Genomic DNA, 24,976 nt, shown 5'->3' with positions numbered 1-24,976 from the left:
CAAACACACAACGTATTCACCGAGTGCTTCACAAACAAGTTCATAGAGACGGAACCACATGAGCAGCTTCAGATAGAGATCTCTCACAACTCGATTTATTCTGGCGCTAAAAATAGACTCACTTCTGCTTTTCTCCTCAGCGCGCATCCTCTTTCTATCGACAAAAATACACGCAGGCTAAATACTATGTAGTTCTTTGCAATGTCGCTTTTTGGAAATGACAAGAATGAGTCTGGCACAGGGGAGCATCAGAAACAGTAAGAACAGGATGGCATCACACTGCAGGTGACTGGGGGGAAAGAAGAGACATTACTCGTCGATCACTGGCAGAGCAAGGTTTAAAAACACCCTTCCAAAACATCTTCTAAATATTGCAAAAAACACATACCAAAATTACAACAAGAAGAAAAATGCCAGCTGCGCCTCCCGTCAGTGTGAAAAGAACTGATGTGGCAGAACATAGGCCCAAAAGAAGGAAACTGAGACTTCCTGTTTCTAAAGTTAGGCTTGAACCAAAACATCCTCTTCAGATGCGAACTGACGAACAAATCTAAGAATCTCATGCTTGTTGCTCCGAACTGTGAGATCAGCGGCTTATGTATGTGCTAAGTCGCCATGGAGACGCTTAGTTCTCGGCAAACGACGTGGTATTGTCCGAATCGAGCTTCTCCAACGGTCGCACTGTCTTTCCAAGCAGTTCCCAAAAGCGGTTTACATTTCTACAGAAGCTGGATGACTCAAATGTGATCTGCTTACTTGACATAACCAGTGTATCAACTCACAGAAGTTCCATAGAAAGTCCCTCCTGGTTATTATTGTGCAGTAGCTCGCGGATGAATGGGTACGCGAGTGAATAAACGGATTAGTTGCGTCCGTTCTAGTTTTGACGGTTCGTTGGAGAATGCCAGAACACTACGTCCATCTGCCTACCTAGGGCTGCTCGATTATTGAAAAAATAATAATCACGATTGTTTTTGTCATAGTTGAAATCACGATTATTCAAACGATTATTTGTTGCCTTTAAAAAAAAGTCTATCTTTATTTTATTTATTTAGTAATCAAAACACTACACTACACTTTATGTTTTCTGGACAGTCATAAAAGTACAAATGATTTCAAGTACGCCTTGATTAAAGAGAGGTCCCTGTTTCACACCTGCCCCCTGCTGGCCGGCCCTCACACCTGCGCAAGCAAACTGAGCAGTGCGGCCTGATGACATCATCACACAGCGCTGTTTGTTTTTATGTCTGACAAAAGCATGAACCATGGCAAGTGAAAAGCAAAGGGAAAATAATCCCAGCGGCCTGAAATAATGCAAGTCTGCTTTGCAAAAAAAAAAGGCCAAATCAAATAAAAAATTTTTAAAAAAAAATTAAAACATTTGAAAAAAAATATATATATACTGTATATAATCGATTTTTTGCAGTTATGCTCCATCCATCCATCCATCCATTTTCTTCCGCTTTATCCGGGGCCGGGTCGCGGGGGCAGCAGTCTCAGCAGAGATGCCCAAACTTCCCGATCCACACACACCTCCTCCAGCTGTTCTGGGGGGACCCCGAGGCGACACCAGGCCAACTCGGAGACATAGTCCCACCACCGTGTCCTGGGCCTTCCACGAGGCCTTGTCCCACTAGGACATGCCTGGAACACCTCCCGCGGGAGGCGACCAGGAGGCATCCGGAACAGATGCCCGAGCCACCTCAGCTGCTCCTTTCGACGTGAAGGAGCAGCGACTCTACTCCGAGCTCCTCCCGGGTAACTGAGCTCCTCACCCGATCTCGGAGGGTGCGCCCAGCCACCCTGCGAAGGAAACTCATTTCGGCCGCTTGTATTCGCGATCTTGTCCTTTCGGTCATGACCCAAATCTCATGACCATAGGTGAGGTGCGTTTATGCTAATTTTGTAATCGTTTACTGTTGTAATCGAAATCATAATCGAATTGCGATTAATTGCACAGCCCTATGCGTACCTGGTGAAGTGTCCGGCGACCGTGCAGCTGTTGCTTCACCTCCTGCAATCTGGAGGAATCCACAGCTGTGTGTATGGGCCTCCGAACAGCTGGACGACACATCTGCCCTTTCAAGCCGATGTTAAAACCTATTTACTTTCTTTGGCCTTGCATAACCTCCATTCACACAACATTGTAAACAGCACATCATTTACAATGGAGGTGATGTGTTCACGTGACATCACAACATTCTGAAGAGCCTGTAGTTTAGAATTGAGGTGGAGCTGAAAATTACATGGCGGCTGGTCACTATGGTAACTGTCAAAATGCAGTCTTGGGCTGTATCCGAATGTCCACACTATTCCCTATATAGTGACTATATAGTGGTCACGCCATTTTGTAGGGGTGTCCCAATGTCCAGAGAGAAAAAAGTAGGGCACTCGAAATTTCCCACAATGCATCTCGAAAAGTAGTGAGCATCGATGGGTCACTAAACGGGTCAATATAGACCACAATGCATTGCGAGAAGAGCCTGACAGAGACAGGTCTTTGAACTAAACAACACGACTGAAGTAAATCAGCTGTTTCAGTCGAGTGTTTGTATTTGTCATGAATAAACGACCTAAATATAACCGGTTACGGTGAAAAGATGCTAACGTTAGCTGCTAACCTTTAGCTTGAGCTGCTAAATGACCGACAGCTTCCTCTCGAATAATCCAAGCCATTCACGTAAAATCCATGTGAAATAAAGCGTATCTGACTCGTATTAATCCATAAATATTCCACTGTCTCATGACTCTGGTTGGTCTTTATCACAGAAATACTTTAGTCCCGGAGTTTAGTGAATGGCGAGTTAATATATACCCGTCTGGTATATATTAACTTGTCTAAGGTTAGGTAAGAACATATCTCAGTATGTAAAAACGGTGGCCTATTCCTTTAATAAATCTGACTGTACTGCCCCCTTGTGGGAACTGTTATTTGTCCTCTTGATGCTTCCGTAGTTCAGTAATGTTCCAAGCATTGAAAGCAGTCTCTCTAAACTCCAGTGTTCCAGCCTGTACTTTTCAATTTGGCTCTACACAAATATCTGTCTGTAAGTATTGATATTATATTGCTGTTAGCTTCCATTAGACACCAAATTTACTAGTTTTAGTAAGTTTCCAATTCGTGATTTCCAAGAATAAATTAGGCGCTAATTTCGTTAGCATCCCTCTGGGTTTTCCCATGTTAGCATCGTGCTAATCGCTCGCAAATGAGATCGTTTTTTTTTTTTTTTAGTTATCTCTGAGCTACTTATTTTATATTTTCCACCAAATGAGATTGTAATATGGACTCTTTGTGTTTCTGTATGTTACAGTTTTACAGTGCTTCAGTAAAACAACACCAAAACAGCCATACGCTTCCTGGTATTTTATTGAAGACTGTTCGCTATCTGTGGAGCTAGTTGATACACTAGTAAAGGCAGAATACTGACTTTACTTGACCGGACAGATCCAAAAGATCCATAAAAGAAGATCGTGGTGTCTTCAGTGTGATGGTTATTATCCCCCTCTAGTGTTTTGATACAGCCAGACGATGCGTTTCCTCGATTGGTTGTTCCACCCGTCGACCTAAGCTAGCAGACATAGCCTACACGTCTTTGCATGGAGTAGGGAAAGCCTGCAGTCTTTCCCTCTCTGTGATTAAATATAGCCCCCAGTTGTTTCACATCCCCCCGCTGCACACTGAGCCTTTTGTCTGCGGGACGTCCTGACCGCGCAGTTGTCAAACCCGCGTGTCCAGTGGATTCGTGAGGCTCCGTCTTTGTGATATTTTGGTGATCGTTTTGGGGCGGCACCTGTTGTTTTGAGGACACTTGTCAGGTCCACATGTGCACGGGGACAGAGTCAGCCCTGTCGCTACAGTATTTATAGAACTTATGACTTTGCTGTATTTACAGTAAGTGTGAGGGCTTGTTATAGCGGTCGCTTCTGGGCCGATGAAGAAGAGAGGGCCAGTGTTAGCAAAGACAGTGGGTATTTCGATATGACACCGTCCTCTGAAAACAACAGAAATCCGACTCCAGAAAGTCTTCAAACTCTTTTCCTTTGGTTTTTCCATCATGCTGCAGCTGGGTTCAAAATCTGGTTCGCTTTCATTCACAAATCCACTGACAGTAGCTCAAACCTGATCACCGCAAAGCATTATGGGGTGTAGAGCGAGCCAAACAAGCGCTCATTTTGCATGGGTCTGTTGTCTGAGTCGCTGCGATGGTCAGTCTTCAGAAGTTTTCAGCAACAAAACGCCACGGAACAAAACACTCAACAGTAGGCTAGCAGTCTGTCATGAAGTTTGAAGAAGAAGAAGACGTGGAAGAACAAATCTTTGGGCTTTTGCAAGTAGGACTCTAGATATATCAAGAAAAATTATCTAATTTCCAAAGCCCGGGAAGATCCGCAACAACATGACACACTTGGAGAGAGAATGGCCAAAGGAAAAAGGCAAAGTGGTGGCTTTTTTTGTCGACGGGAGAGGTCCTACATCTGAGAAAGACGAGCCGATGCTAACGACGCCCTCAGATGTGGAGTTATCGAGGAAGCAACAGCCATGTAAACAAAAGGCCCCAGCTGAACGTCTCAAGTAAACAGCATGCAAACCAAAACAAAGGGCGGATAAGGCTTTTAACAGATCCAAGCCACGGAGAAGACTCATTACACGATCCTGCAGCTCCGCTAAGTGACAACAAAATTGTGTGTGAGAGCACGTCCCCTGAATGCAAGTAGGGGTGGGCGATATGACATAAATAGAATAGCACAATTTTTTTAATTATAAACTCCCGATTTCGACTTGAGACTTACGAATTACACACTGAAGAAGAAAGAGATTGAATGAATATTCATTCAACTTTGTGATAACCAACACATCAAAAGACTTAGAACTAACGCTATACATTCAAAACACAATAAAACTCCAGAAAATGAAAGTAAAACAGTAAAACTGAGTTTGGTAAAGGCTTGTTTTTCTGTGGCTGTTTGGCTTCTTTTCTGAGACGTCTCTCTCATGACGTCAGGCTGCTGTGATGTGACGCTCTGTCGCTGCCGGACCCTTTAACAATAAGAGTCTAACTAAAGCGATAACATACAGTGACTTTTATTGTGCAAAAAGCAAACCGGAAGCAATTAGTCGCCATAGTTATTACTTATATTGATATATTATCAAAGACATGGATAAACAGCGCATTTGTGAACCGAGTCCAGGATTTAAAGGAACAGGCCACCGTTTTTACATACTGAGATATGTTCTTACCTTAGCTTTGACGAGTTCTTTAGGACCTGTCTGATCTTCACCCGTGCCTTCAGTCACGTAAACACAGCGCAGACGGCGTTAGCATTTAGCCTCTCCCTCTCTCCTCTATAGCTCCAAAACAGGTCAAGATAGAAGCTACCAAGCTCTTCCACGTTTTCCCTATTTAAATATGGTTACGTGAAGTGTTCCACTACAAAGTATAATTACACAAAATTAAACAATGTGGATTTTCTAAGCGGATAAAAGGGGGGACTATATTGTAAGGTGTAATATTATTTATTTATATTTAATTTTGTGTAATTATACTTTGTAGTGGAACACTTCACGTAACCATATTTAAATAGGGAAAACGTGGAAGAGCTTGGTAGCTTCTATCTTGACCTGTTTTGGAGCTATAGAGGAGAGAGGGAGAGGCTAAATGCTAACGCCGTCTGCGCTGTGTTTACGTGACTGAAGGCACGGGTGAAGATCAGACAGGTCCTAAAGAACTCGTCAAAGCTAAGGTAAGAACATATCTCAGTATGGAAAAACGGTGGCGTATTCCTTTAAGTTAAACAAATGAGAAGGATGCAGCGCCTGACAGAACTGTAAGGACAAAGGTCACGCTTCTTCGCACATGTGCCAAGTAAATAAATAAACACACGCTGCGATCTACGCAGAGCAGCGTGTGTTACGGAGGAAAAACACAGACAGAAATACAGCTGAAATAGAGACAGAACGCTGGGTATAAAGCTCTAGATTGAGGAGCCTGGTCATGTATGCGACTGTAGATGAGGCTCGCTGCTAAACGCTCGCATTAGCGTCCGACACTGCATAGCAGAAAATTAGCGGCTGACAGTGAAAAGAGTCAACTGTGCATAAGTGCTTTGAATCGTGATATAACGATCCCACAAAAATGACCAATCGTCAGCTCTGGAGTTTGTAAGACGGTCTAATATCGTCAGATCGCCCAGCCCTAAATGTAAGCCAGTACGCACGCAAACGCTTTTTAATCAAGCTTTGTGACGTCAACTATAAAGTTGGTTATTACAAGTCCCATTTGGGTCTCATCAGCTTTCCGTTCCACGAGTGCCCTTGACATCAGGCCGAGTCAGGACCGATTCGGACAGAGATCTTCACCAGCACCGTCCACCTGATCTCAAACACGCTCCCCTCCTTTTCAGTCAGTCATGGATGTGATGGTTCGGACTTCCTCCTCCTGCTAACTCACACTGACTTACACCGACAGCTTTCCACTCCACACGAGGCCCCAGGGAGAAGTCCTACGGTGACCCTGACCGAGCTCCTCAGAACCATGCGCGAGTGGAGCACAGCTACTGAAGGACAAACACAAAAATGAGAAACAGAGTCTAGACACACGGCCACATCCGTCAGAGTCAGGCAGTATCACGACAATTCATCAACCACACAACAACACTTCCCCACTCACTGCAATTCACTTCATTAGGTTTTGTTTGTTGCAACAACGGGCCAAAATGACTCAAGGACTCCAAAAGGTCACTCAACTCAAGTACACCGACTAAAATGTAATCAGCCCCTGGTAGCAGTAGTCGAAGTAGTAATACAGCAAAAACTTAAACGACCGCTATGCACAAGACGTGATTTCTTCCGTTCGGGTTTAAAATTAGAAAACAAATAAAGGCACCACACTCAAAGAACCAGCGCCGGAAAGAGAAGGGAACTGAAACTCTGAGCGCTAACAATACCCTTTCAAACAAACACACGAACGCCAGCGTGGTCACATGACTTCTCACACAGACTGGTTTGAAGGTTGAACCGATGCCAACTTCCTCGTCAAACCCGAGCAGAGATTTCTATTTCGAGTTGATCGAGAACGGACGAAACCAGATCGGCCAGAGAGAGAGCCTTGATTTAAAGCCACACGGCAGAACGTTCCAGGTGCCGTGTCGTTGCATCACCAGAGCCGCTGAAATGTGGTCAAACAGGCCAGAGAAACAAGCCTGTGATGATGACACAGACGATGCTGCTCGGATGTTGTGGGTTTCCAGGTTTCGACTTTTTGCGCATTTTAGAAGGTGAAAAAAGTGAATAGTTGTGCTTTTCAAGGCTTTATGTCGACATTTCAAACGCACATGAGGCTAAAAACTTTAATTTGGGTGCTTTAGCTTTAATAACTATTTTATATCAGTTGAAGCAAAAATCAAAAAAGTCTTTATTGTAGACAGTGCAGGTGAATAGGGAAAAAATGTATATTTACAGATATCAATTTGAAACGTTTGCTGTCGATCACTGGCATAAATGTGAGAAAAAAATACATTGCAAGTTTTCTGTCATTTTATCTTTTCATATCAGAACAAGGTGTTTTATGCCTAAAAATGCCCCAAATTTTCCATCTTTTCTGCGACGAAATCTGAATAATGGATAGAGCTACATTCAAATCTATGGTTTCATTTTATTGATGAATGAGCTGCCAAGACTTTCTCAGAGGGGATTTTGGATTTCTTGTTTAGTTTTAAAATAAGCTGTTTTTTAGTGGAAAAACTTGCAAAAATGTAATTTTAGCCTTATTTTTTGACATTCAAAACTCAATAAATGGGGCTTAGGGATGAGATAATAAAAAATCCCTCTGAAAAAATCTTCCAAATATTGTTCAGTCCAAGGCTGGAAAATGTGAAGTCTTTAGGTCCGACTGACGTGGACAAAGTGTCGCCACAATGACAGAAAAATATGTTTTGAGAAAAAGGGCCTTGAAATTGCGTTCTCCCATATAAGTCTATGGGGGAACATTGAATCAGCGCAATATTTAAACATGTTATTGTGAAGATTAGGTATATTTTCTGTTTCCGGGTGAAAGCTTGTATGTTCAGAGACCAATTTGGCCCAAAACCTGAAAACTGAAAAAATGGAGCAAAATTGAGCATATTATGCAAAATCGACTTTTTCAAGCTTTACATCATGTTATGTCATTCCCTCATTAAAGGGACTATACAGAGTTTAAAAATGTTAAAATGAAGTATTTTCCTCCCCCTACATGTTTCAACAATGTCCTAATGTGTAGAATGAGCCCAGACCTGTTCACCACAACTGCCTCTGAAATCCTGCACCGTCACTCAAAAAGGTGTCACTTCGGCCCGAATTGCCGTCATGCACGAGCTTAATATAGAAGGTGCAGTTATGCCTAAGACCTGAGGTGGCAGTAGTGAGCACAAAAATGACCAACTTGCATTTAGTCCCTTTAAAAACATGCCTGAAGTGTTGCCTTGGCACATTCTCGTATTTTTGAGTAATCTGTAAAAACTCTGATGGCGGCCATTTTAGGGATAGCTTTGCCTGAGTCCTCCTAGGAACGCCCCCACCTCCTGGAGACGCCTCCGAGCTTTCGCCACCAGCCGAGTAACCAACCACTGCTCCTCAGCAGAACCCCCTCCCCACTGATGCCACAGACAGCGTGTGGAGGGGGCGTGTCAGAAAGGGTCAGAGGTTCTTAAAGAGACAGAGGCCTATTTCAAGACATTCACTACAGCCATTTTGAGAGAGACATTTTATACAAGGCAGTTATTCTAATTTACTGCATTTACAGACCAACAGAAGGTCATCATTGTAGTGTGATATAGACTGGTGCTGTGTGACTGAAAAAAACATAATACCCCCTCTTTAAACGTCAAAACACTGGAGTTATTGTTCACATTAAAACACTTGGACACCACAGTGTGTTACATGTATTTACCAGCAGTAACTCGGCAGCTAATGGAGCTGTTCCACGGCTATTTTCTCCATTTTTCATACTGTTTTTAACTAATGTTAGTCAATGGAAATGTACGCTAACAGCTGCAAAGATGGCGGATCTCCATGGTAACAGTGGAATTTCCCGAACTCTATTCCATTACTCAAGGGCATCAAGTAATTGCATCAAGTAACAATGAAGTAATGAGTTTAAAATGTGTTAAAAGAAAGCAGCCATGTGTCCAAGGTTTATAAACGCTAACCGCTGCACGTGCTTCACAGCAACAAGGTCCCAGGTTCGATTCCCACCTGGACTTTCTGTGTAAATGGACTTGTTGCTTTTTCATCACTTTTTTGCGGTTTGTGTTACTGCCTTTTCATCGTCATTTGGGCCTCGTTTTTGTCGCTATTTTGCCGTCTTTTTTTCATGAAGCTTTCAGACGAACTGGAGAAAATGTGCTGGGTTCAGGCGGGGATGAATAGGTCAACACAAAATGTAACAGTGCTCAATTACTAAGGGCAGGTGCGTAGGAGATGAGGGAAAATCCCAGCGTACGTGAATAAAAATAATACTTCCTGCACACTGCCAGGAAGTATTTATTAGGATGTGGTCAACGTTTCCCTATTTAAGACTGGTCACCTGGGGATTCTAATCCCACGCAAATAGGGCTTAAAGTAATAAAGTGCAACAAAGATTTTAAAAAATACACTTTCTTCTGAAAATGAGGCCCTCGAAATGCAGGAAATAGTGTTTAAGAGGGGTCTGCATTTCAAACTTTTTTCAACGATGCCTCTACACTCTAAAAAAAAAAAAAGTCCTGGTGAGAACCCTGCTCACCTGTGATCTGTGTTTGTAATTATTGTGTGTGTATAAAAGTGAGTTTTTGGGCTCCTGACAGACCTTTGCATCTGTAATAGTAGTAGCCGTCTGCGGTATTACTCCGCCCGTCAGCTGGGGGCGCTGTATAAAAGGGCACAGTCTACCTGCGTTCGACCTCTGACCTCTTGTTCTTCCGTGTCTGCCTGGTGTGGAGGTGGTGTAGCCTAAGGCTCTCGTGAGCAGGTAAAAGCAAATTCTCGTAGTATAACTTGACAAATCCTATATTTGTTAGCTCTAATCCGAGCCCTATGTTTGGTGCACCTATGGGTCTGGGGTGCGCTTCAGGCGCAGTGCGAGATGGCGGTGCTGTAGGTGGGAGGTACGGTTCCCCACGGGCCAGTACGCGAAGCATGACGTCCCCACGAGTATGACTCCAAAAGCGGTATGTGCTCTGCACATGTACGAAGTAAACCAGGGTAGGTTTAGCAGCTAACTTTTGGATTTTGTTTAGAACACGAAGTGAACCATCTTGAACCTAAAGAAACAACCATTGCTGCTTTGTTCATGGGACGGAAAGAAGCGAAGAGTGTCGACAAAATGTGTGTGAACTGTGAAACAACTGAGAAGCGGTGTGCCAATGAATGGACTTTGCCCACCTGTTTACCTTTTTTTTTTTGACACGAACTGAAACAACTGAACTGGAACTGAGGATTGAGACTTAATTTATAAACCTGAAAATAAATTGGATAAAATTATTGGAACGACTTGCCTTTTCAATGAACGAACCTGTGGTCCTTTTCTTTAATGTGGTACATGTGTTAAGCTAAAGCCTTCCACTCTGTCACACATCTTTCATCCAGTGCTGCACTGGCGTTTCTGGTTTCTGAGTCATGAGGAAAGCAAAAGAAGTATCAAAGGATCTGCGAGAAAAGGTGGCTGAACTGTATAAAATGGGAAAGAGTTATTAAAAAAAGACATCCATCCAAGGTACTGAGACTATCAGTCAGCAGTGTTGCAACCAAACCACGGTCAGGTCGACCAACAAAAAACAACTGGCAAGACACTACTTCACAAATGCCACAAAGTATCCACTTACAATATGCCAAACAGCACAGAGACAAGCCTCAGCTTTTCTGAAACAATGTCATTTGGAATGATGTAACCAAAACTGAACTTTTTGGCCATAACCATAAACATTACATCTGGAGGAGTCGACGAGGCCTGTGATAAACGATACACCGTTCCTACAGTGAAACACAGAGGTGGATCACTGATGTGTTGGGGACGTGTGAGCTTCAGGGAACTTGGTCAAAACTGATTTCAGGATGACAGCAGCATGTTATTAAAGAATACTGGAGGAAAAGTGTCACTGATCAGCCTAGAAGCTGCACATGAGACGCACTTGGACATTTCAACTTCACGATCCAAAGCACAGGGACATGTCCACCTCCAAAGTGAAGGTTCTGGAATGTCCATCTCAGTCTCCTGACCTCAGTATCATTGAGCGGCACTGGGGAGATCTCAGATATGAAGTTCATGGAAGACAGCCCAGGAATTTACAGGAACTTAGGGCTGTGCAATTAATTGAAATTCGATTACGATTTCGATTATTACACTAGACGATCACAGAAATAGCATAATCGAGAACAAACGAATATTAAGGATGCCCTCCCGCTCATCCATCCAAAGCGCTAAAAGTCTGTCCTGCGCGGTTTGTGTGACGCGTCTGATCAGCTGAAACACCAGCACAGCGTGACAGAACTGTAAATAATATCTACTAATATTTTTTATACCTAACTCTTGAGATAACGCCACTGTTCAGTGCTCACCTTGTGCTGAAAGGAGAACTTCTGTTTAGAAGCCTCGACATCCTTTGCTCAGGCACTGGTTTTGTTTCGTAGAAAAGTCTAAAACTCTTCTTCAGGAGCAGATCAACGGAGCTCAAACAAACTCTTATTACTTCATGCCACTGTGATGATTGTTTCTGTTCCCTTCGCATTTCACGTGCTAGAGGCTCAGGCTTTGGTTTGACATAAAAACATTAGCACTGTGTGATGACAGGTGTGAGGGCTGGCCAGCAGGGGGCAGGTGTCCCTATATGATTAGTTTAGAAACGTGAGCATATTTTTTATTGTCCAAAGAAAATGTAGTCCATAGTTGTTTTTTAAAATAATAATAAAAATGAATAAATAAAATAAAGATTTTTTTTTAAGGCAACAAATAATCGTTTGAATAGTCGCGATTTCAATTATTACTAAAATAATCGTGATTATTATTTTTTCGATAATCGAGCAGCCCTACAGGAACTGGAGGATTTTTGCCTAAAAGAATGGTCAGTTTTACCATCCGAGGAAATAAAGAGGCCCATCAACTGCTCCCACAAAAGAATCCAAGCCGTCAATGATGTTAAAGGGGCAAAACACAGTATTGAGAACTGGGGTGTGTAAACTTTTGATCAGGGTCATTTTGTTACTTTCCTTTGATTTGATTTAACGCAGCTGGTTGACCATAAATGGCTTTGCACAACCAATAACTATGAGTGAAAAAAAACTGTTATCATTCATATTCTCTGAACAATTTGCAAAAATAATACAAAATTCTGTCAGGGTAACACAACTGTATTCGCTTATTTATTGGTTTCCATTTGAAGGTTTAAAAGTGCATGTTTCTTTAAAAACAGCAATGCATCACCTAATGTCCTAAAGCAAAAAGTTCAGTTTTTTTGTTTATTATTCAACCTAACTGAAGGTCTGTGGAAATGTACTGCACTTTTGGTGGTTGAAGTACAACAATGACAGCAGACGTGATGACAGCGCCGTGCCGGGTCCCCGGGGTGTTTAAACGCGTCCCGGTGAAAACAGTGGAGCGGCGTAACGTTAGCTCCGAGGCTGGAGGCGACCGCGGAGGAGCTGTGTCATCTCCCACTGTAACGGGACACAGGGACACTCGCACAGACTGGACGGCCGCGCTCTACGGCTTTGGAGAGACTTCAATTACCAAACAACAAAGGGAGGCGTTACCGTCACTGCCTGAGAAACGGTTTACATGGTTTCCCAAAGTCACACTGCGGAACGTTCCAGATTATTGTACAGTGAGTAGTGCCGTTAAATGTGTATCTGACCCCACAAAAAGCAGAAACTTGACTGAATATGACTCACCGTTTAGCTAACAAGACACTTTTATACCCTCATTTGGATCTAAAGTCAAATCTCCAAAGGTCTCTACATTCATTGCCGACACTTATTTGGACATTATGTTTGCCTGGATGCTTTACACTGTCATATTTACTACTAGTTTTATTGCCTTAAAGGTGCACTATGCAACTTTTTCTGTAAATAAAAGTTGATATTCATACGTGTTTGACCTCCTCCTATCTCCTCTACTTACCGTCCTGATGGCGTGTAGGGCACTCCAGGATCTTTTTTAGGTTTTCACTGCTGTTTGAACCGTAGCTATGGTTACAGATGCATTCCATTCCGAAAACCTACCAGAAACCCTAAAACAATTTGAAATAAAATTGATCCTAAAGGTCAGCACACACTACAGGACTTTTCTAGTCGTAAACGATTTTATATAGAATGGGGGGTCCACACTACACGACTGGATTCGGTGCGATTTTCGAGCGTCTGGGGGTTCACACTTAACGACTGAGAATCGTAAGAGCGAAAACACACGACACGATTCTGACAAACAGCTGATGTTTTATAACACAGCGCGTCTGTCGTCTCTACGGCTTCCAAAACTGACCCCAAATCCGCAGAGACAGGCCTGTGTTTGTGAGCGTGGGAAACGTGTGCGGGTCCCGATTGGTCAACGGTGTCAACAATGTCACAACACCGCAGCGCTAGCTTACTGCTACTACGAAGACTTCAACTTGGCTATAGTTCTGTCAAATGGAGATAAAAGTTGGCGACAGGAAGAAGCGGGACGTATTTCAGTGGATTTAATAAGAAAAGGAGACGGGCGTCAACCTCAGGATGGAGGAGACAGCGGAGGAGACGGAGGAGAAAGCGGGGAAGCTAGCCGCCGTTAGCCGCGAGGTGAAGCTAAACAGTTCGTCTCCAAACACAGTAAGAGCCGCTAAACTCTGCTCGTGGTTGAAATGTAGCTGGAAAAGGTGGTTGTCGTGAACTTTTGGTGATATAAAGTTGTGCTGTTTCGTGTGAGTTGTTTGTGCCGCTGGTTTAACAGAGATGTTAAACAGTGTTTTTCTGTCTTTATATCTCTCTGTCATTCACATTTGTGACGGTAAAATCACCCACGTTTCTCCTGTGCTTCCAAAATCGGGCTTAAAAATCAAACATGTTTGATTTCCTACGACTGAAGTCTAGTCTCGTCTTTCTGCCACCCAAACTACACGATTCAAACGTCAGTCCAGTCGTGACCCCCCACACTACACGACCCCCCCACACTACACGACCCGACTCTGTGTGACTGCCTTCGACTAGACGCGACTCGAGAAGACTCGGCACGACTGAGAATTAGAGCGAAATCGGGCATAAAAGTCGTGTAGTGTGTGCTGACCTTAAAGCAACATAGGAGCCACCGGAATGGTAAGTAAAGGAGCTAACCACCCATACAGCCGCTGGGTCACTGAAAGGTCAAATAAATATCAACCTTTTTATTTACATAAAAAGTTGCATAGTGCACCTTTAAATGGCCACTTCCCTGACGTACAATCATGATGAGTTTTCACCAGAGATATGATCCATCAACTGAAGCAATAACTACAAAAGCATTGAAACTTTCTAGTCACAACGACGAATGACGACAAAACGGCTAATGCTACAGCGGCTAGCTAACAAGTTATATGAATGTTTCTCTACACGAGACATCACTTAAAACATGCTACATAACGCTATACTGAAAGCTGTGACCAAAGTAACCTTCACTTCACTGACACAGTTTCCACCATGGCTGTCTTCATTCTTCTGTATCTGAACTCGGAGCACTCTGATCATCTCAGAGATTACATTTTTCCTAGGTAGAGGTTTCCTGATGAAGGTCTCAGGACCGAAACGTTGACCTAATCCTAATGAACTATTTTTGAAAGGTTGGCAGTGTGTGGGAAGTATTATTATTTTTTCCTAGTTAGAGGCTGGAAATGTACGAGTTATGTTTACGTTTTCTTGTACTTTCCCTGTCAAATAAACAAATAAATGAAACAAAATATATAAATAGATTTTAGGGATGCACCGATACCGACACCAGTATCGGGTATCGGGCCGATACCACATGCTTGTACTCATACTCGTACTCATTCATGAGGTCCCGATACCAGAAACCGATACCATTTGACGTGCGGTGAGCGCACCTGCCTCGCAACTCTCAGCTGAGGAGAGAAAATAGCAACAAACCGGAGAATTCTTTAGTGAAAATACAATAATCCACATAGAGCTGACTTTATTACAGACTGCGCTCTCTAAACCAGAGTCTGTGCTGGATTTAACCAGAGCTAAATGTTGTTAGCGCTGCAGCGTCTGCAGTGTTTACAACATACAGGCTAACGTTGCTAACTCGCGGCTAGCAGTTTTGGCCATTCTGACGCCGTTTTAAGCCCAGGGTTTTATTCATCTGAAAAACTAACCCAGCGACTAAAAAGTCCTCAGAAAATCCAAATTAAAGACGTACAGCATGTTTATATTGAGCCAAAATGAGCTGCAGCAGAACAATGAAAACGCTGTAGCTGCTCGCTAAGTTGCTACAAACACACGAGAAAATCTACAGGAGCTGTAAAGACGAAAAGAGACCATTTAAGTAACATCTCAATACTATTGTTAAATAAAAACACATAAATGAATAAAGCACAGGCATTGGGAGCTTTAGGACATGGGCTTTTCTGTCTATGATGGACAGTGCAATACAAATTATATTGAATGAAAATAAAAATAAATAAATATATGGCATCAGCACAATTCTAATATAGCTGCTCTTAAATGTGTCGCCTACTTTACTTAAGGAAATGTACATAAGTAAATTTAGTAATTACAAACCAATCTGCTGTGAAAAAAGTAAGAATGTTGAAGAAAATGCCTTGTACTCGTATCGGTATTCAGTATCGGCGAGTACTTAAATCAAAGTACTCGTATCGGTTTTAGAAAAAGTGGTATCGGTGCATCCCGATTAGATTTAGTAGTTTAGTTTAAATAGCATTTGAATAGCTACAGTATATCAGTCTGCTCTCAAATGTGAACTGAATCTTGCCTTAAAACAATGAACTGCAACAACCATAATACTAAAAAATACACTAATACACCACTAAAATACTCATGTTTCAATACTGATACTTCAGGGCCGTCTACACTCCTGATGAAGCGTCTCTCAAATGTTGTTCCCATGTCACAAAGCACAATAGGCTTTGACTGACTGTTTCTGTGTTTTTTTAGCTGGAGGAGGTTTCAATGGTTCTGTATACTGTACTACACTATACACACCACCACCAGGTCTATGGGTAACCGCGGTAACACGATCTCCCATACAGTAGATGGCCCACACATCCTGAACCGAAACGCCGCTGCCCGTGCGGAGGGATATTTGACAAATCTATTCGACAGGAAGATTGACCAAAGTCGTGCAGTTCAGGACGTGTCTCTAGGTTGAAACTTTTAAGACGTTATTGTTATAGAGACAGATTTTTGTTTATTTTACTGTGTACAAAAAAATGTCGTTTGTGGTTGTGCCATTTGCAGCCGCTGTGGAATTCCGATTGAAACTACGAAACTTCGAGCTTCAAACAATCGGGATGTGCGGGTCTGTGAGAGCTAGAAACGAGTTTAGGCGACAGCTGAGAGATTTTACTCGACTACCTCCGACTTTCATGGTTTGATCAAAAAGTCATTCAGGCAGTGCAGCTTTAAGTACGTGTAGGAGGAAATTATACATGTACATTATACACAGTGTACTACTATCGAGAGGATTGAATCGGATCCAGTTCTTTTTTTAAAGGGATATTTCAGGATTTTAAAAGCAAAATGGTTAAAATTATTCTATGGACACAGACATTTAAATGGTTAGTCTGGTGTTATAAGTTATAAGCTGATACCATAGAAATGCGCTAGCCTTGCATTAGCCTAGCGCCACGAAACAAAAGAACTGCATAAATTACAAAAAAAAAGATCTCCAGGTACCTATAACATATATAACTAGGAAATGAGGCCCTATGTCAAAAATCCTGAAATATCCCTTTAATAAGGGGGTGTGACGCATTGTTAATTTCGTCGACTAAAATATTTAGTCTTAATTCTAGTCAAAGTGATATTTTTGACGACTAAAATTGGACTAAAACTAAATTTAAAGTTTTTCATGAGACTAAAACTGTGCCTAAAATGTCCAGATATTTTAGTCGACTAAAATAAGACTAAATAAAAATGAAAAGGAGAGACTAAAATCATCCAAACTTCTATTGAGCGTCTGAAAGAGCCTCAGATCATTTACAATCACTACCAAAGGATCAGCTCTGAGCTTTGTTCATGTGGAGCAGCTCCATGAAGCAGAGGAACAACATTAAATATGATTATAATGAATATTATCAATGCAAATACCGCCTTTGCTCTGCCCAATCCCGTCAGACCTTGGAAGCTAAGCAGGGAAGGGCCTGGTCGATACTTGGATGGGAGACCGTTTGGTAACACCAGGAAGCCTGGGGCGAATGTAGTGAGTGAGTGAGTGGTTGGTGGTGGTCGGAGGGGCCGATGGCGCAGACTGGTTGCCTCGCTTCCGTCAGTCTACCCCAGGGCAGCTGTGGCTACAATAGTAGCTTACCACCACCAAGTATGGAGTGAATGAATAATGCAATGTAAAGTGTCTTTGAGTGTCCAGAAAAGCGCTATATAAAACCAATGCATTATTATTATTATTATAAATTTACTTCCAATTTTAGTCGACTAAAACTAGACTAAAATTGAAGATATTTTTTTGACTAAAATTGAATTACATTTTCGTCAAAAGACTAAAACTAAATTAAAATATGTTGTCCAAATTAACCCTGGTGTGACGCATTGCTCTTTAGGACTAAATTCAGTCCGAAGCAAAAGTCGTTTTCTCCCACTTAAATGAATAAAGCTTGATGACCCTGGGCGATCAAGCTCAAGTACCACATCGACCAGTTTGTATTCACAAGTATCTACGCCTCACGTTCGGTCCGCCTCTGGACAAAACATAAACATCTCCATGGAGACGAGCCGGTGGTGTCCCACTCGTCAAGTCGAAGGAGAGTTAAGCAGCTCATTATCTAGAATTAAAGATAATGTTCACCAACAGAAACTGCCCTTGTGAGCTGGTATTCTCCCGTGTTTGCCCCGCTCTCTCTGGGTCGCGGCCTGAGCACAGAAAGGAGTCTATTTATCGAAAATGATCAAATCAAGCCTTAATTCATAAGAAAGTGTTCAGCTCATGTGATCCACAGCTCTCCAGTGATGGGAACATTCACTACATTCATTCTCCTGGGTAAATAAAGGTCAAATAGCAACAAAAAATACAAGTTTGGACTAAAAATGAAAAATACATCCAACAAAAATCAGCAAAACTAGCAGTTAAATGGGATTTGGACCTTCATTGTTGTATTTTTTATGAACGTCTGGTGTAAAAAGTTATAATTGAAAACAAAATTATTCAAAGAGTTATTTGTCATCTTGAAAGAAAAACGTATTATAACAAAAAAACAATGCAAAATATATTCTGTGGAGTATATACATCTTGTATTGTTACCATAGAAACCCGCCATTTTTCTGGAGCGAGGAAACAACATCCACAGATGAACTTCAGCCAAATAAATGTAACCCCTTAGCCCCGGCCTTCACCAAGTGCATTTCCTCTAGTTCCTCTAGTTGAGCTTTACCCAAATGTAAAAGCTCCTTACAGCTTACAGACTATGCCTCATTTGAAAGCTAAGGCCGACAAAACTGATCTCAGAGTTTTCCTAGCATTGTCGCCACTTTTTAATCATATTTTCGTTGCTTTTCCCTAACTTTTTTTATTTTATTTTTTTTTTTTGTTGCATTTTTGTATATTTTTTTGATGTTTTTTTTTCAAGAAGCTTTTAGATTTGGGTACAGCTGAACTGGAGAAAATGTGCTTGGTTAAGGCGGGGGGTAAAGAAGTTTAAAAAAAAACGCAGAGAAAACACAGAGGAAACACCCCTGAGCTCCAGTCAAACACGTATATTCTATAGTAGTTTTACTTTCACTTAAGTAACACTTTACCTCAACAGTCATTTCTGGCAAAGGTCAGACCACGCTCACCAGAACCACTGTTTGAGTCAAATAGAAACTAAAACTTTAGTCAAATAGTCAAATAAATAGTCAGTGTTTTTCTACCTACATGGTACAGGCGGGTACGCATCAACTCGTCTAAACTCAGGTAAGAACATATAGACCCTTTAACTGCTGACATCATCAGTGACATCATCGGGAGGCAGGAAGTGATCAAGAGAAATAAGATTAAACTAAAACTAGCGATAATAAGTGTAAAGCTACAACTAAATAATGTGGTCCTGTTGTGGCTTTAGGTGCAGGAACAAGAGGAACGACATTTGGGACGATAAAATAAGCTTTATTTGATATTTCCAAAAACAGTTAAACATTTGTTTACCATGACAACAGCTCCAATGGCAATAGATAGGAATCTAGCTTCCTGCCTCCAGCTAAGCCCCAAATGTTTACAAACAATTAAGGGTCTATAGATACAGACGGCATCTCGTCATAGAAGGGGGCGTGGCTTTGCCGAGGGGGAAAATAGAATCTTTAGAGAAACACAATTTTTCACTCTTTTTTTTAGCCATTTTCTGGTGGAATATGAACTTATTTATCACATAAATAAAGTCAAGTGTAAATCGGGCCCATATGGATATTTTCTCACAGCAGATTGTTCAGTAGAAGTGAAAAAACGGCAGTTGTAACAAGCGCTAGCTAACCGTTAGCATTAGCCCGATGCTAACATGTAGCATCAAGTTAGCATTCTCCGTTATTCATGTATTTAGATGCCGTCTGTATCCATAGATACAGACGGCATCTCTGGAATCGCCCATATATGGTCATTTTTGAAAACAGTTAAGGGGGAAAACAATGTATATTTTCTCAAATTATTCAAAAACGACTGTAACAAACGCTGAATTATGAACATAGTTTTCTACTAAATGAAGATACAAAGACATGGGGAGGAGCAAAGTGGTTCAACAGCCCATAAATACATGAATAACGGAGAATGCTAACTTGATGCTACATGTTAGCATCGGGCTAGTGCTAACGGTTAGCTAGCGCTTGCTACAACTGCCGTTTTTTCGCTTCTACTGAACAATCTGCTGTGAGAAAATATCCATATGGACCCGATTTACACGTGACTTTATTTATGTGATAAATAAGTTCATATTCCACCAGAAAATGGCAAAAAAGAGGGAAAATTGTGTTTCTCTAAAGATTTTTTTTCCCCCTCGGCGAAGCCACGCCCCCTTCTATGACGAGATGCCGTCTGTATCTATCTCAGTATGTAAAACCGGTGGCCTGTTCCTTTAAGTAGAATAATAGCAGTAGAAGTACTTGATTTGACTCGATATATCATTTGAGAGATCATGTGTTTTGACCTGACACACACATGACCTCATAGACTGCCTTTAGGAAACACGCGACTTATGCATCAAAGAGTCTGATGATTTCAACAAAAACGACTTTCATTTTAAACTCCACTTTATGAACCTAAACGTTTGCAGATTCTGTTCAAAACCCACAGAAAATGGATCTAACATGTGATTCACGCTGAGCCAGAGTGACTGGTTGGAGATCCCCGTTACTCTGTCGGGCTTTTCCCACACAATTATGAAACTGGGAACATTCGGTTCATGAAATGTGAGCAAATGCTTTACTACTCAGTGTTTTATGTCGGCCAAGTATTAATAATGAATGTAGATATTAGAGGAAAAATTAGATGCAATTAATCGAATTTCCCAAGTGTGATTAATAGTGATTAAGAAAAATAATTGATTGACAGCACTACCAGATACACAAAAAAACACACACAAAAAGGGATGTAAGTAGTGTGTATACAGTAAATAAATAAAATGAGATAATACAGTAAATCTAAATTTAGCCGACTTGAACAACAATGTTTAGCTAGGACAGTCGAAAGTACTCAAATTAAAGGTACACTGTGTAACATTTTGGACTGTACTGTTGCGGCAAAACAAAACATGCTCCTAATGACACAGACAATGCTGTTGCTGCAGTGTGTAATAAAAGAATGGACTTGGATGAGAAACTAACCGGTTGAAATCTCAAATTCTACTGCCTTTCGTCACATCTCCATGGAGACGAGCTGGAGACGCACCCACTCCCAGTGAAGTTTACAGTCACATCTCAGGAGGGGTGAGACTCAGAGATGTTTGTTTGTGCATTCATGAGGTGTTTTTCAATGATGAAAATATCTGTCATAAAATGAATGCTTGTATTTCAATTGTATTTATTGGGTAAAATTCTGCACTGTGTGGCTTTAAGATCAAATATTCTTCATTTCACCCATTTTAACTTGAACTTGAAGATATCGCTTTCTTGCGGTGCAGGAGCCAGAGGTGAGACAATTAGGGAAGGGAATCTTATTTGTATAGCTTGTTGATAGTGATAAGATACATCAATTTTAGTCTAGTTTTAGTCGACTAAAATTGCATGTCAATTTAGTCGACTAAATTTTAAGACAAATTTAGTCGACTTTGCATTGATAATATTCATTATAATCATATTTAATCTTGTTCCTCTGCTTCATGGAGCTGCTCCACATGAACAAAGCTCAGAGCTGATCCTTTGGCAGAGAATTTCCATGATCTGAGGCTCTTTCAGACGGACAATAGAAGTTTGGATGATTTTAGTCTCTCCCTTTCATTTTTATTTAGTCTTATTTTAGTCGACTAAAATATCTGGACATTTTAGTCATAGTTTTAGTCTCATGAGAAACTTTTAATTTAGTTTTAGTCCAATTTTAGTCACAAAAATATCACTTTGACTAAAATTAAGGCTAAATATTTTAGTCGACGAAATGAACACTGGCAGACTGACAGAAGCGAGGCTGCTCACATCTGCGCCAACGGTCTCTCTGACCTGAATTAGTCGCATTTACTCAAGTAAAACAAAATACTTGGTAAAAACTTGGTAAAAAAGAAAAGAAAAAGGTAAACATTATTTACGTTTCAGCAGAGGAAACATGAAATAATGTGGAAATCCTATTATTCCCAAAGAAAATGCCAAGAAAAAATAAAGTAGAAAAACAATTCCGAAGAACAACTTTTTATCGGTAAAAAACAATTAGTCGGCATTGCGGAGGACGGCGATATTAGCCAATCACAACATACAATTGATGCCACGCTATATCAATCAGGTGTGCTGTCGCAATCGCAACATTTTTTACCGACTTTTGCCAAGTAGAATTTCTCACAGTGAAATATTTTTTACACACATCTTAATCTCAATCTTCTGCAATTAAGCTTTACCCAAATCTAAAAGCAAAAACGTGCCTGAAACACAATATTTAAGGGGAGACGCTACAGGCAAAACTCAATTTTTTCAGTTTTCAGGTTTTGGGCCAAATTGGTCTCTGAACATACAAGCTTTCACCCGGAAACAGAAAATATGCCTAATCTTCACAAAAACATGTTTAAATATTGCGCTGATTCAATGTTCCCCCATAGACTTATATGGGAGAATGCAATTTCAAGGGCCTTTTTCTCAAAACACATTTTTCTGTCATTGTGGCGACACTATGTCCACGTCAGTCGGACCTAAAGACTTCACATTTTCCAGCCTTGGACTGAACAATATTTGGAAGATTTTTTCAGAGGGATTTTTTATTATCTAATCCCTAAAACCCCATTTATTGAGTTTTGAATGTCAAAAAATAAGGCGAAAATTACATTTTTACAAAATTTTCCACTAAAAAACAGCTTATTTATTATTATTATTTAAAACTAAACAAGAAATCCAAAATCCCCTGTGAAAATGTCTTGGTAACTCATTCATCAATAAAATGAAACCATAAATTTGAATGTAGCTCTATCCATTATTCAGATTCCGTCGCCGAAAAGATGGGAAATTTGAAACATTTTTAGGCATAAAACACCTTGTTCTTATATGAAAAGATAAAATGACAGAAAACTTGCAATGTATTTTTTTCTCACATTTATGCCAGTGATCGACAGCAAAAGTTTCAAATTGATATCTGTTAATATACATTTTTTCCCCTATTCACCTGCAGTGTCTCGCCTTAAAAAAAAAGTGACAAAAACGTGACGAAAACACAACCGAAAATTACGAAAACACGACAAACACACTCAAAAAATACGACAAAAAAGTGGCGGTAATGTGACAAAAGAAAGGGCTGCTGTAAACTCCAGTCGAGAAGCTTTTAGATTTGGGTAAAGCCGAACTGGAGGCGGGGGTTCAGAGGTTAAGAGCAGGCCTGTACTTCATAACAACTCAAGTAGAAGTAAAAACTACATGACAAAATTAAGACATCCGAAAGTTACTCCAGCTACATGTGTACGAGTATATGTAATGCAGTAGTACGCTGTCAGGCTAGTAGTACTCGCAGTAGTAGTCATGACAGTAGTATTAGTTGTAGTTGCAGCAGCCAGAGCACGGACAAAAAAACGCAACAAAAAATGATAGAAAAAATCATTAAAAATTCAACAAAGATGTGACAAAAATATGACAAAAATTCAACCAAAAAGTGATAAAAATGTGACAAAAAAGTGACAAAAATTCAACAAAAATGTGACAAAAATTCAACAATAATGTGACAAAAATGTGACAAAAAAGTGACAAAAATTCAACAAAAATGTGACAAAAAAGTGACAAAAATTCAACAAAAATGTGACAAAAATTCAACAAAAATGTGACAAAAATTCAACAAAAATGTGACAAAAATTCATCAAAAATTCAACCAAAAAGTGATAAAAATGTGACAAAAAAGTGACAAAAATTCAACAAAAATGTGACAAAAATTCAACAAAAATGTGACAAAAATTCATCAAAAATGTGACAAAAATTCATCAAAAATTCATCCAAAAAGTGATAAAAAAAGTGACAAAAAAGTGACAAAAATTCAACAAAAATGGGACAAAAATTCAACAAAAATTCAACAAAAATGTGACAAAAATTCAACAAAAATGTAAAGCCAAACTGGAGAAAATGCGTTCGGATAAGGCGGGGGTTCAGAGGTTATAAGAGCAGGCCTGCACTTCAAAACAACTCAAGTAGAAGTAAAAACTACTGCATGACAAAACTAAGACATCCAAAAGTTACTCCAGCTACATGTGCACGAGTACATGTAATGCAGTATTAGGCAAGTAGTACTCGCAGTAGTAGTCATGACAGTAGTAGTAGTTGTAGTTGCAGCAGCCAGAGCACGGACAAAAAAACGCAACAAAAAATGATAGAAAAAATCATTAAAAATTCAACAAAGATGTGACAAAAATATGACAAAAATTCAACCAAAAAGTGATAAAAATGTGACAAAAATGTGACAAAAAAGTGACAAAAAAGTGACAAAAATTCAACAAAAATGTGACAAAAATTCAACAAAAATGTGACAAAAATTCATCAAAAATGTGACAAAAATTCAACAAAAATGTAAAGCCAAACTGGAGAAAATGCGTTCGGATAAAACTAAGACATCCAAAAGTTACTCCAGCTACATGTGCACGAGTACATGTAATGCAGTATTAGGCAAGTAGTACTCGCAGTAGTACTCATAACAGTAGTAGTAGTTGTAGTCGCAGCAGCCAGAGCACTTCTTACCTGCCTGAGTGGAGTTTCTCTTCCCAAAAGTCACGCGCTCGACTGATCCGAACCTGCGCCGAACGTGAACGACATCATCCTCATCCCCAAACAAACACGGAACACACGCGGGCGGCTCGCTCTGCGCTCTGATTGGAGGAGGAGGCACCGCGCGAGGAGAGAGCTTCTACTACAGCCGCGGGGAGAGAGGAGTGTGAGGGAGGGGAGGTGGAGACCGCGCGCCCCCTGCTGATGGCAAACCAGTACTGACGTAATGCTGGCTGAGATAAGAGCAAAGAAACAGAAAAACAGCCCTGGACTCTGACCAGCCTGGCCCAAATTAGCGTAATTGTGCACTTTCACAAATACATATTTTAACCTCTAACCCCCCGCCTTAACATTAGCGAGTGCATTTTCCCCAGTTCGGCTTTTTATTATTATTTTTTTGATCGGCATCATCAGCAAAAAGAACGGGAAAAG

At 40.8% G+C, this 24,976-nt stretch overlaps 1 protein-coding gene across 1 annotated transcript in view; it reads right to left on the bottom strand.

Annotated features, from left to right (window-relative positions):
* LOC306982446 (histone deacetylase 7-like) overlaps positions 1–24,632 on the bottom strand; it is a gene marked incomplete at its 3' end in the record, with an annotated part of 99,229 nt that extends 74,597 nt beyond the window's left edge. Inside the window, exon 1 of the mRNA XM_079582382.1 lies at positions 24,518–24,632. The remainder of the gene's footprint in view (positions 1–24,517) is intronic.
* Positions 24,633–24,976: the final 344 nt, after the last annotated feature.

This window comes from Gobius niger, assembly GCF_951799975.1.
Source record: "Gobius niger genome assembly, chromosome: 24".
Taxonomy (NCBI): Eukaryota; Metazoa; Chordata; class Actinopteri; order Gobiiformes; family Gobiidae; genus Gobius; species Gobius niger.
The sequence above is the reverse complement of the archived record's forward strand: the minus strand, read 5'-3'. Positions and strand labels throughout refer to the sequence as shown.